This window comes from Gavia stellata, unplaced genomic scaffold (genome assembly GCF_030936135.1).
Source record: "Gavia stellata isolate bGavSte3 unplaced genomic scaffold, bGavSte3.hap2 HAP2_SCAFFOLD_34, whole genome shotgun sequence".
NCBI lineage: Eukaryota > Metazoa > Chordata > Aves > Gaviiformes > Gaviidae > Gavia > Gavia stellata.
In genome coordinates this window covers 2,922,098-2,935,815 of record NW_026776320.1, presented here as the reverse complement: position 1 = coordinate 2,935,815, position 13,718 = coordinate 2,922,098, and positions in this window count along the sequence as shown.

Genomic DNA, 13,718 nt, shown 5'->3' with positions numbered 1-13,718 from the left:
CTTAAGGTAGCTTTTGAGAACTTATTGTATGTAATCAAAAGCACAAGAATTAAAGAATTGACATCTGGAATTGTAGAACAATCTATTCATGAAACCACGGGTAAAAAGGAAACTAGATCCCAGAAGGCAAAAGCTCCCTTACCAACTGTGCCAGAAGAAGTGGAAGATGAAACCAGCACACGTCAAGTAGAGCATGCCGTCACTCCTAGAAGACGCGCAAGGGGACAACTGACTAGCAGTCAAAGTATTCCATCGGCAGGCCATCAGCATCTACTGAAGACAGCCAAACCCGTTTTGTTAGGGCTGTCTCCTAGGAGAAGTACCAGGCAAACAAAAGAAGCATCTGAGACTTCTAGCCTTCAAACAGAAGAAAATGCTCAAGATGATGAGCGCATACCTGTGATTCCTGTTACTCCTAGGAGAGGTAGGAAGACTAAATGGGCCAATTCAGAAAAAGTAGAAAGCAGCCATTCTGATGGGATTCTCCAGATCTGCGTGTTTTGAGTAAGACAGGTCAAAACATTTGCCTGTCCTGTTTTAGACGTCTTGTAGTTGGAGAAGAAATCCAGGGTGCTTTTCCTTAGAAATAATGCTAAGGTCCTAATCATTAAAGAATAACCGTATAAAGAAACTTTGTCGTTGCTGGACTGTGGTACAAAGAGTTCTGTACAATTTCCGTAGTCTGGAAGCATTAGAGGGCAGTCAGTATAGCTCTTGTTTGGCCTGAGCTAGCAAAATTATCCCAGTCCTGCATGCTGTCTGCAAAGATAATTGCTGGATCCGGAGGAAGCAGACAGTAGAAACAAAGAAGAAGAGGAGGATGTTTCTAGAACGGAACCTGTTGAGATAAAAACAGGTTAGCAAGCAGTTGGGTTTCAACGCCACCAGTCAATCTCTAGAGAAAAGAACAAGCAAGGACCTTAGCTGCATTCTTGTAGAAGAGGGGAAATGGAGTCAAGAAAGGAAAGGAGCGTTGCTGGAATGAGACGGATATCCAAAGAGAAATGAGAAAACTTGCTACCGGATTTTAAGAAGGAGGGGTGTTTTCTGAAGTTTTTATGTGTTAGGTCTGTAACATATCAAGTTTAGTTTGTAAACAGAATATCAATGGCCATTTTGTTTTCTTGACTGAAATTACGCATCAGACTTCTTGTTTTACTGGAAAGAAGACTTCAGACCTCCTGTGCATTTGAAGTCTTGGTAGCATTATTTTGTTAGATCGCTATCGTAGGTGAAATGCGTAAAGGCTCACTTTAAAATCATATGACCATTTTAAAAGAAGTGATGTTAAGTGCAACAGGGAAGTCATCCTTCTGTCTTGTTTTTGTAGGATTTGTGGAAGAATCAAATGCTGACTGTCTTACCCTTCCTGAGGATGGTAAATTGGTGTTTAAAGCTGCTGAGGCTGCTCCTTTGGGGACTGCACGTGAAGGGTAAGTTTATAAAACAGATACACTGTTGGGTTCACACAACATGTAACTGCTGGCTTTCCTGTGTTTGAAAACTACGATTGCAAGCCGGTATTGCTTCTTTCCTGTGTTCTGATATACAACGGCTTTTCGATTCCTTTCTGGCTGCGAACAGAACTAATTTGGCGTGAACAGAAGTCAAATTGACTAGCTGTCGATTTGAACCTTTTTTCTGAAATCATTGCAGACCCCCAAGTACGGTGATAAAGATTTCATTCAACAGGCTATATGAACCTTTGAACGGTTTGAGGGTTACTAAGCAGATACTGTGAACAGAAGCCCTGCTTTTGTCTGAAAATGGTGTAGCTAAAAATTACACCTGAGATTTCTGTAGCGTTAGTGAGTTTATCTGGGGGCTTTGGATACTTTCTGGCAGTATTTTAGACACTTAATTTCTGTTTTCTGTGTGTGCTCCATTAGCATCTCCTTGCTTATGGAAAGGGAAGCAGTTTTCTCACCAGATACTTTAAAAGCTGCAAGTGCTTAGCGAGAAAGACGGACTGTTAGCAATGAAACAACCCTTGATTTCAAGTGGTAACATGCCCGGGTACAAACTGTTGTTTGGTTTGTTCTAAACCTCCAATAGAGCCGTTGCACTCTTTCTACAGAAGACAAATGGTATCTCGTTCTTTAATATCGCTCTGGTGTTATGTTATTATCTAGTGTTAGATAGCCGGGAAGAATGCTAAGGACTTGATTCATTGCATAAGAATGAGTCACAAATTGAATGCAGATATGTTGCTAAAGGAATTTCTGATTTTTCTTAATTTTTTCTGTTTTGAAACATGAAGATTTTACAGTGAGAAAGCAACTTATAAAACTCTTCAGGGTTTGTTTTGAATCTTACTGACGACTGTCTCTCTCTCTGTTCATGAAGTGAAACACACCACCAGGAGTCCAAAATGTCCTCTGCATCAGAAGAAAAAGCCATACCAGTTGCAACAAACCCACAGCTTTCTGGATCCCCGGAGGCAGACAGTGAATGTGTGTACAGTATGTTGGAGAGGTTACGTGAGTTAAGGGAGCTGAACTCCTGAAGTAAAATGTGTGGTTTGCCATACCACTACAGGGGTGTCAGACTGAAGTAGTACTAGCATGTTGCTGCTAGCTTTGATTAAACTGTAGAGAGAATAGCCTCCTCAAAGAAAGTCCCTGTAGCAAATGCACAGTGCATGTTCCTGTTCTTGATAAAGATACTGAGAAATTGGAAGGAGAGATCAGTATCTATTTTAATGTTGTACACCAGTACTAATTTGTGTGCTATGGGATCTGCTGCTTGAGTTACTATTTCAAAAGATGATGCATCCTCGGTATTCAGGCTGTGAAGAATAATGAGCTATCAGTGGGCCTTTCCAGTCACCCTTTTCTCTCTCGTTCTTTTTCTCTATGGACTTGACAGCTGATTTTCCCCTTCCCTTCCCTCTTTTTTTTTTTTTTTTTTTTTTTTTAAATAAAAAAATACTGTGGGGCTGCCTCCTTTACCGGACAGATAGTTCTGGCTTCTAGTTTTTGGAGAAAGCCCAATATATGTGTCAGGATGGAGAACTGTATTGTTGGCTCCTGCTCCCTCTGTTACTTCCTGTTGTTTAAACCTGTGTCATTTATATAGCACTTACTTAAGTTAAAATTATACAAATCTCTTCCAGCTGTGATAAGTATCCTTGACAGTGAGGATGTGGTCAGTACTCATTCCGAAAATCGCCTTGAGGGGAAGCGTGTGGATTTACCTAAAGAACGTAACCTAGAAGCAGCTGGAGTTGAAGAAAATGTTCCTTTTCCGCAGGAAGAAGCAAGTGTTGCTAACGCTCTTCCTAAAACTGAGGAAATTAATGTAAGTAAACTATTCTCCCATTTTCTGCAAAATCAAAAACACTTTGCAAACTGAGGACAGTCCTGTCTTACTGACAATTAGAAGGCACACGAAAAAGTCTCGGTTTCTTTAGCCGGCAAGCTAAAACCTCATTACGTGATGGCAGATACGTTTGTCTCCTATGCATTTTCTGTACCTATAACACAGAATAGAACCTGTCAAGACTTGGGCCCTTGAGAGCTGTAGTAGTAGAAGGAAAAATGCCTAACCTATTTTTCAAAAAAGCATGCATTCATTTGGTTTACTAGAACTTAAACATTTCTTATTTGACTGAAAAAATAAATAATCTCAATGTTAAAGGCAATAAGAAAAGTTGGGGAGTGCAGCTTGTCGATACTGGGGGCCGTTTACCGAATGAGAAAACGATGTGGGAAGCGAACTCATTTTCAGAATGATTTACGTGCTTAGATCCTTTACTATTTGTTCCTTATTAACATAAACAGAATTCCCAGTAATGAGTTAATTTCAGTGTCAAGATATTTCCAGCTGCTTAAAACTAATTTTTTTTTTTTTTTTGTAAAAACACGTTTCCTTGACATCTAAACTTTGTAAAATATGAATTTTAAAAAGCTGTTCACATGGGCTGAAAATGAGAACTAGCGATTCTCCAGTGTCCCGGGTTTTCCCCCATTGTTCTTACTTCTACCAGGGCCGATGAGTTCTTTGGATTCATTGCGGATGTCCTCTAAGTACCATATAGACTATACTGTCCGTTTCCTGTAGGATTATACTCACAGGACTTAATAATAGTTAGAGTGAAGTACAAACTGAAAGGTAGGCATACCACAAACAGATTGGTCTCGAGAAACGGGAAAAGGTTTTCGGTGTCCCAGACTTCAGATGAAGTTAAATAGGCTGTCAGTTAGTTAGCTCGTCTCAGCTTTGGGAACAGAAATCTCAGAAATGGAGCATGTGATTGCATACACTGAATACTCTGGTCTCTGTCCCTTAACCGCATAAACTTTTCTCTGTAGGAGAGAGTACATTGTATGTTTCTAACTTTACATTCAGTGGTGATGTGAAAGGAAACGCAGTATTTCACTGTCCTCAGTTTTGTCTCACTCAGTTGGAAGTTAGTCTGTTTGGTAATTAATAATGCATTAACAGACGTTTTTTAACTCCAGGTCATTGAAGATAGTGCGGGTAAGGCGCAAACCTCAGAAGCAGCACCTGAAGCATCACCATCTAGTGGACTACATCCGTCAGGCAATCTTCAATACAACTATAATACCACAGAGCAACAGTTTCCATGGGATTTGCCTGCTAACCAAGATGGTGAATGTGATGCAGCTGAGGGAGATGGAGAGCAGAGTAATTTTCCTTTAGTCTTGGAAGGAGAAGGTGGTGAAGCAGAGATGGGAGACCCTACACTGTTAAATGCTTCTAAACCGTCTGGCACAACAACAGGGGAAAAACCTGTGAACAGTTTAGGAAATACTGAAAACCAAGAACATGTGACAAATTCAGTGTCCCCTGTAACTAGTGATCAGGAATCTCAAAATATTGCAGAGTCACTCCCATATGTGCCTGAACCCCTTAAGGTAGCTATTGAGAACTTACCGGATGTAATGAAAGGCACAAGAATTAAAGAATTGACATCTGGAGTTGTAGAACAATGTATTCATGAAACCACAGGTAAAAAGGAAACTAGATCCCAGAAGGCAAAAGCTCCCTTACCAACTGTGCCAGAAGAAGTGGAAGATGAAACCAGCACACGTCAAGTAGAGCATGCCGTCACTCCTAGAAGACGCGCAAGGGGACAACTGACTAGCAGTCAAAGTATTCCATCGGCAGGCCATCAGCATCTACTGAAGACAGCCAAACCCGTTTTGTTGGGACTGTCTCCTAAGAGAAGTACCAGGCAAACAAAAGAAGCATCTGAGACTTCTAGCCTTCAAACAGAAGAAAATGCTCAAGATGATGAGCGCATACCTGTGATCCCTGTTACTCCTAGGAGAGGTAGGAAGCCTAAACGGGCCAATTCAGAAGAAGTAGAAAGCAGCCATTCTGGAGGGATGCTCCAGATCCGCGTGTTTTGAGTAAGACAGGTCAAAACATTTGCCTGTCCTGTTTTAGACGTCTTGTAGTTGGAGAAGAAATCCAGGGTGCTTTTCCTTAGAAATAATGCTAAGGTCCTAATCATTAAAGAATAACCATATAAAGAAACTTTGTCGTTGCTGGACTGTGGTACAAAGAGTTCTGTACAATTTCCGTAGTCTGGAAGCATTAGAGGGCAGTCAGTATAGCTCTTGTTTGGCCTGAGCTAGCAAAATTATCCCAGTCCTGCATGCTGTCTGCAAAGATAATTGCTGGATCCGGAGGAAGCAGACAGTAGAAACAAAGAAGAAGAGGAGGATGTTTCTAGAACAGAACCTGTTGAGATAAAAACAGGTTAGCAAGCAGTTGGGTTTCAACGCCACCAGTCAATCTCTAGAGAAAAGAACAAGCAAGGACCTTAGCTGCATTCTTGTAGAAGAGGGGAAATGGAGTCAAGAAAGGAAAGGAGCGTTGCTGGAATGAGACAGGTATCCAAAGAGAAATGAGAAAACTTGCTACCGGATTTTAAGAAGGAGGGGTGTTTTCTGAAGTTTTTATGTGTTAGGTCTGTAACATATCAAGTTTAGTTTGTAAACAGAATATCAATGGCCATTTTGTTTTCTTGACTGAAATTACGCATCAGACTTCTTGTTTTACTGGAAAGAAGACTTCAGACCTCCTGTGCATTTGAAGTCTTGGTAGCATTACTTTGTTAGACCGCTATCGTAGGTGAAATGCGTAAAGGCTCACTTTAAAATCATATGACCATTTTAAAAGAAGTGATGTTAAGTGCAACAGGGAAGTCATCCTTCTGTCTGTTTTTGTAGGATTTGTGGAAGAATCAAATGCTGACTGTCTTACCCTTCCTGAGGATGGTAAATTGGTGTTTAAAGCTGCTGAGGCTGCTCCTTTGGGGACTGCACGTGAAGGGTAAGTTTATAAAACAGATACACTGTTGGGTTCACACAACATGTAACTGCTGGCTTTCCTGTGTTTGAAAACTACGATTGCAAGCCGGTATTGCTTCTTTCCTGTGTTCTGATATACAACGGCTTTTCGATTCCTTTCTGGCTGTGAACAGAACTAATTTGGCGTGAACAGAAGTCAAATTGACTAGCTGTCGATTTGAACCTTTTTTCTGAAATCATTGCAGACCCCCAAGTACGGTGATAAAGATTTCATTCAACAGGCTATATGAACCTTTGAACGGTTTGAGGGTTACTAAGCAGATACTGTGAACAGAAGCCCTGCTTTTGTCTGAAAATGGTGTAGCTAAAAATTACACCTGAGATTCCTGTCACGTTAGTGAGTTTATCTGGGGGCTTTGGATACTTTCTGGCAGTATTTTAGACACTTAATTTCTATTTTCTGTGTGTGCTCCATTAGCATCTCCTTGCTTATGGAAAGGGAAGCAGTTTTCTCACCAGATACTTTAAAAGCTGCAAGTGCTTAGCGAGAAAGACGGACTGTTAGCAATGAAACAACCCTTGATTTCAAGTGGTAACATGCCCGGGTACAAACTGTTGTTTGGTTTGTTCTAAACCTCCAATAGAGCCGTTGCACTCTTTCTACAGAAGACAAATGGTATCTCGTTCTTTAATATCGCTCTGGTGTTATGTTATTATCTAGTGTTAGATAGCCGGGAAGAATGCTAAGGACTTGATTCATTGCATAAGAACGAGTCACAAATTGAATGCAGATATGTTGCTAAAGGAATTTCTGATTTTTCTTAATTTTTTCTGTTTTGAAACATGAAGATTTTACAGTGAGAAAGCAACTTATAAAACTCTTCAGGGTTTGTTTTGAATCTTACTGACGACTGTCTCTCTCTCTGTTCATGAAGTGAAACACACCACCAGGAGTCCAAAATGTCCTCTGCATCAGAAGAAAAAGCCATACCAGTTGCAACAAACCCACAGCTTTTCTGGATCCCATCACAGGGTGGTATCTCACATTCGCCATGCAGAGCTTCTACTTCATTCATGCCATCCAGCCCACTGAAACCAAATACGCCTGGTTCCGTCTCAGAAAATGAAAAAAATCATGAAACCACAGGTAGAAAGAAAACTAGATCCCAGAAGGCAAAACCTCCCTTACCAACTGTGCCAGAAGAAGTGGAAGATGAAACCAGCACATGTCAAGTAGAGCATGCTGTCACTCCTAGAAGACGCGCAAGGGGACAACTGACTAGGAGTCAAAGTATTCCATTGGCAGGCCATCAGCAACTACTGAAGACAGCCAAACCTGTTTTGTTAGGGCTGTCTCCTAGGAGAAGTACCAGGCAAACAAAAGAAGCATCTGAGACTTCTAGCCTTCAAACAGAAGAAAATGCTCAAGATGATGAGCGCATACCTGTGATCCCTGTTACTCCTAGGAGAGGTAGGAAGCCTAAACGGGCCAATTCAGAAGAAGTAGAAAGCAGCCATTCTGATGGGCAAACATCGCCCGTCGGTACGCAGTCCATAGCTGTTACTCCAAGAACAGGATTAAAGAGAGCAAAGGAAGCCGCATCTGAGCTCATGGAAGTGGCTAATGAGGAAACTTCTCTTGCTGGAGGTAGCATTATTGCTTCTGCTGCTTCCAAAATGACTAGAGGAGGAAAACGTTCAGCAGGAGATCAGGGAACTGGCCAGAATGACACTGATCATGAGACAAAAATAGCAGTCAGTCCCAGCAGAAGTGCAAGAAAACGGGAAAACATTCTTTTACAGTTTACTGAAAATATTGTCAAGGATCAAGAGGTGCAGCCTAGTGACCACCTCCTTTTTCCTGTGCCAACTAAGAGAGGCAGAAGAATAAAGAGGAGTTCATTGGAAGCTTCAGGATATTCTGACCTTGATCTGTCTAAACCATCGCTGCCTCAAACAGAATTTCAACTTCCTGTCACTCCTAGAAAAAGTGCTCTGAAGAGGGCACACAATCTCTTGGCAGGCACAGAATCTGTCTCTACTCAGGAAGACATACGTTCAGGAGGGAGAGCGGAAATCTGTGATACTCCTAAGAGAAGAACAATAAGTGTTCCACATGCTAAACCAGAAAAAACGGCTACTCATGAGCAAACACCCGCCCGGACGGCTGGGGAATCAAGCACACCCAGGAGTACAGGAGGGAGAGGGCGGTGCGGCAGGAAGAGACGCTCAGTATTGGAGGAGAGCACAGGGGAGGAGGCCTTCCCCCAAGGACCTGGTGGCAATCCTTTGCTGCCTAAATCCACCAGGATGTGCCGAAATACTTAGAATTTTAGCAGATCATATGGCAAGAATATGCCCACTGTGCAAACAAGGCCGCAGATAGCTAAGTAGTTTAATTCCCCCGTCAGAAGTTCCTTTTGTTAGGAATTGTTCCATTGTTAGGCAATGCTTGTAACCTGTTAGCCTAGGCCAAACAGAAAATACTACGAAAAAAATAGAATTTCAATTAATAAGCTAGCATTTGTTTCTTATTTGGTTTGTACTTTTGTCTTCTGTGCAAAACTTCCGGGTTTCCATTCCAGAAATGCTTTTTTCACCAAAGTAGTCGAGGTAATGAGTCTGTTTGATACGCTTGGCGAGAACTGTACCATGGTTCCTTTTGAATTAAAGCTGTTCCTAAAAGAAAACGCATTTTCCAGTGCACTGTGCTATGCGGCTGAGCGGTATGTGAGGTAGAGGGAAGAAGGCATGTGATGGTTACTGATGCGTCCCTTCGTTCAGGTCACTTACTCCTTGGCTCTGTTATCACCTGGCATGGTTCAAGAGCAGGCTTATCCCACAGCAGTCATTGGTGTGGTGTGCGTTGCTGCTGAACTTGGTTTAAATCCAGACTAAACCATGAATTATTAGTGAATGACTGATCACTTGTCTTGCGATACTACAATTGTAATTTTAACACACAGAGAGAGAAGAATGCAGGGAGTAGGTGCGTGATTTCTAGGAACACCACCAGCACAAGCATATGTGACCCTAGGAATCGAGGGCCCAGGAAAACCTTTACTTTTGATCTAGCCTATTGGTCTCATAGCGGCTTCCTAAAGGGCGAGAATGGTATGCTCATCTCAGCAGGACCCAACAGTTTACGCCAGCCAGGTAAGATTTTATTCCAAGAACCAACTAAAAGCAGTTGTAGCTAACACACACTTGCAGACTGGTCGGTTCGTTTATCTCCCATTACTAACACGCATGTAAGCGTAATGCAAACGACTGGCACTTGTCAGTTTACTGGTTTGCAGCATTATGTAGGTTTTGTCTACATTTCTGTCATCCTGGAACTCAGTACCACTTTCAAGTGTGTTTGCAAATCCTGATTCCTGATTTAAACTATTAGTGGGAGCACCCCTAGCAGACAGCAGTGCTCGTGTATGCATTTGCTCGCTCATCTCTGAAGAGGATGCACTTGATCTTTTTTTAGAGAGAGGTCTTTTGCGATCTTGGTCAAGGAGTGCTGGGGAAAGCCTGGCGGGGTTATAACGCTACTCTGCTGGCATATGGTCAGACCGGCTCAGGGAAGAGCTATTCGATGCTCAGATACGGTGCAAACAGAGGCCTGGTGCCCGTTGTGTGCAAAGAACTCTCCAAAGCCACCCGGAGTCGGGAAAAGAACAAGCAGTGCCAGGTGGGATTAGCACAAAGTGTCATTTATTTCCAAGATCTTTCCAGGTTGCACTTTAAAAGACTCGGGTCATTTCAAATGAGCAAAAATAGAAACTGTGACCGTATGGAGCAACTTACAGTACAAGCCATAGTGGAGCCTATGAAATAGTGTTGAATAAAAAGTTGATGTAGTACAGGTAGATTTCCAGATAAAACCTAAAACGATGATTTGTCACCGGTGCAATTAACTGATCCCTAACGTGAGAACCAAAAATGTTAGTTTCTAGTAAACCTTCCTTTTTTTTAACAACTGTTCAAACACTGATCTTCCTTTACCTGCCATAAAGTGAGCTGAACTTTAATCTCCGTTATGCTTCCTAACTTCACCCTTGCACAGGGTATTCATGAGAAAGTCCTTCCAGCACCTCGGTAAAGAAAAGTAATGCTTTCTTCTGTTCGCCTTTATAGGGTACAGAAGCTTTATAGTGCCATACCTCTCCTATACAGTAGGAGCGACCTTTTTAGCCTTGCAGGACAGCTGTTGGAGCTGCTGGATGCTCCCACTCCATCAGCAGCCTTCTGCGCTTGTAGTCGGGTGGATTCTAGCACTGCTGTAAGCAGAAAGCTTCACTCCCCCCGTGCACTAGTGCCTTCTGCCTACAAAAACACCACCCTGATTACTGAAGGCTGCTTGTGACTTACTCCTGTGGTACTGTCGCAAATGAGTGGTTTAGGCCGCTTAAAGAATCACCGTCAAGGGTATTGGCAAAAGCGATTTTACCAGAAGTTTATAGAATGCGACTTAACAGAACTCGATGGCAAGGTCCACTCTGCTACTTACTAAAACATACAAAGGAAAACCAAATAAAAATTGAATCGGAACGATTTAGGCAGAGAGACTGGAGAAACAAAAGGGTAAAGAGGACTCTGCCATTGAGTCACGAGGTCCAGAATGGACCCCTCTCGCTTTCTAAACTCCTTCTCAGGGAGGAGTCTAGGTGCGGCTGAATCCAGACTTACTCTCAGACGTGGCCAACGGTCCATGTCTAAAGGAAAGGGTGTAAGGAATAAAGAAATCCTCCTGTTGAGTCACGAGGTTCAGGGAAGACCGGCTAGGTCCACTCCTAGTCCCAGACTTGGTCAACGCTTTATATCTAAAGGATTATAGGTATTTAGCAGCAATCTAAGGTTCCTTCACAATTTAAGGTGGATCACAAGATTTTAGCAGCACTTAACCATTGATTAATTTAACATTTGCAGAGTGCGTTAATAGAATTTACTGCAATCACAACAGAGACTTCATTACAGATTCAAAATGGTAATATTTACACTATACTTGTGATCAGGGACTCAAATGGATTCACGCACGCACGCACACAGGCACAAAGACATATGCGCATCTCTGTATATATACACACACATATATATGTATGTAGAAAGGTATACCTGTTAAAAATTCCCCTCGAGTTCCGTGGAAGTACTCAGTTCAAATGCCTCCGCATTTCTCAAAGGGCCAGGGTTGAGCCTCGAGGAGGAGAGGGTTTTAGCCCAGGTCTTGCCGCCAGCTCAGCGCGGTCCTCTAAAATTTCACAAACTGGAGAGTTTGTGAAATTCTGAGAGGCGTCCCACTCAGAGGGAGATGCTGGTCGCAGCCCGTTGCGGTCCAGGAGAGCTCAAAGGGTCTCCCTTGGGACCCGCTGTTTATAGGGTTGCAAGACGATTGGCTTTCGTCATTAGTAAAATGATGGCATTTCGGTAACCGTGGTGTCGTTCCACTTGGGTTACGATCCTGATAAGGAGTGCTCCAGGGCTGTCAGGGAATGACGGATCATCCCATTTTTTTGCTCTCATTACCCACCTCGGTCAGGTAAGAGGAGTGCCTGGAACAGTCAGTGCTGTTCCCTGCCTTAACCATGCAAGAGTTCCTGGCACGGTCCAGGGACACTTAAGCGCCCAACTCGTTACACAAAGGCCAGGGCCTAGCTGGAATTTCTGAGAGGGCAGAGCGGTGCAGGGGAGAGGGGGAAGGAATGCACCACCACAGTTACTTCCCTTAAGAAAGAGCGCTTTGTTTTCCCCAAGCAGCCTCCCCAGCTCTGTGCCAGCAGAAAAGATGCAGGGGATGCCATTTGTGAACATGCTTCTGTTTTCCTTTGACATCACCCACTGTGCGCCCCTGTGATAAACACAACAGTGAAAACTCGTTCCTGCCCATCTCGCTCGCCGTATCAACGTGGAAATGCAAAACCCTATTTGAGGTCAGCTTACTCCTATTATAGACAGTTCTTGTTGCTTGCACAGAGGAAAAAATCATGTCCTGGGTCTTTATCTTTACTTTTAATTCTTAACCGTAGTCTTACCATGACAGAAGAGGTTTCTTTTGGAAGTTAGTGGATTTATTATTGCGGAGCTTAACGTTTGATGGCAGTGCCTGTCAAGGAGCGAAGGGATGTGACAACACCATGGCTGGCTACGCAGGCTGACAGAGACGGGGCCGTGCCTTTAACACCCCCATCTAGCACTATGGCAGCTCACCAAAAGCCTCTCTCCCCTGTCCAGCTGAGGAGGGGAGGGATAGAGTGGCTTTGGTGGGCACCTGGTATCTAGCAAGGGTCACCCACCACACCTTGTCATAACCTGACTGGAAATCTATCTTATTCCTTCCAGGTCTATCACACACCTCTAAGCTTCCCTCATTCAATTTGCTCAGCAGTTCAGAGCTCACAGTACACCAAAGCTTCCTCAACAGCAACATGCCCCACTATTTATAGATTGCTGAGCCTCGATGAAATTCCAGAGAGTGTGCAAGTCATCTCAGAACAAATTTCGCAGTCCAACCAGAAGAGGCTGGCTTCCTACCATGTTTTAAGCCATACCATGAACACAGTACTCAGCCTTTGCAATAAAACAAAGCAGTGCCTGTATACCGGAAGCATTTTTAAACTGAAAGAGAGTAGGTTTAGACTGAACACAAAGAAGAAATTTTTTACAACAAAACCAGAACAGGTTGTATCCAAGTTGTATCCAAGTGTCCAGGACACTGGAACAGGTTGTATCCAAGTTGTGTATGCCCCATCTTTGGAAGTGTTCAAGGTCAGGTTGGATGGGGCTTTGAGCAACCTGATCTAGTGCAAGATGTCCCTGGCTATGGCAGGGGGGGTGGACTAGATGATCTTTAAAAGTCCCTTCCAACCCAAACCGTTCTGTGATTCTATAATTTGCTGTTTAAATCAGAGACTTTCCAAAAGCTTCCTTGAGTGCCATTTCCTTACCTGCGTTAAAAGTGCAAAAAGTAGAAATGTGGTATAACATCATGTTTTAGTAAGTGTAGACATCAGCTTGCAGGCACAGCCACAACTTGCCGTTTCATGTGTGATGTGTAGTGCAGTAGGTTAACTTTTCTTTCCTCAGCTTTGCAGTTAGCCATTGTCGTTAAGCTTCTCCAGCTTGAATTCTGAAGCAAGTTTAATTAGACGTAACATGGCTTTGTGTTACTCTGCAAAGGTCTTGATTGAGCTTTCCACTTATTCATGTGAATGAAATAACGGAAAACCCTTAAAATAAATGATGGCTTACAAATCAAAGATGTGAGGGACAGTGCCCTAAAATAATGGACTTGGTACCCATTCTGCTCAAAGCTCTTCTGTGTACAGGCATTAAATAGAGGAGTGCTGGCCTTCCTTAAAAAAAAAAAAAAAGGGAGAATGACAGCAGCAGCATATCTTTTTCCTCCATCCTCTCCTCATGCACACATAGGTGGACTTCTGCGTTACA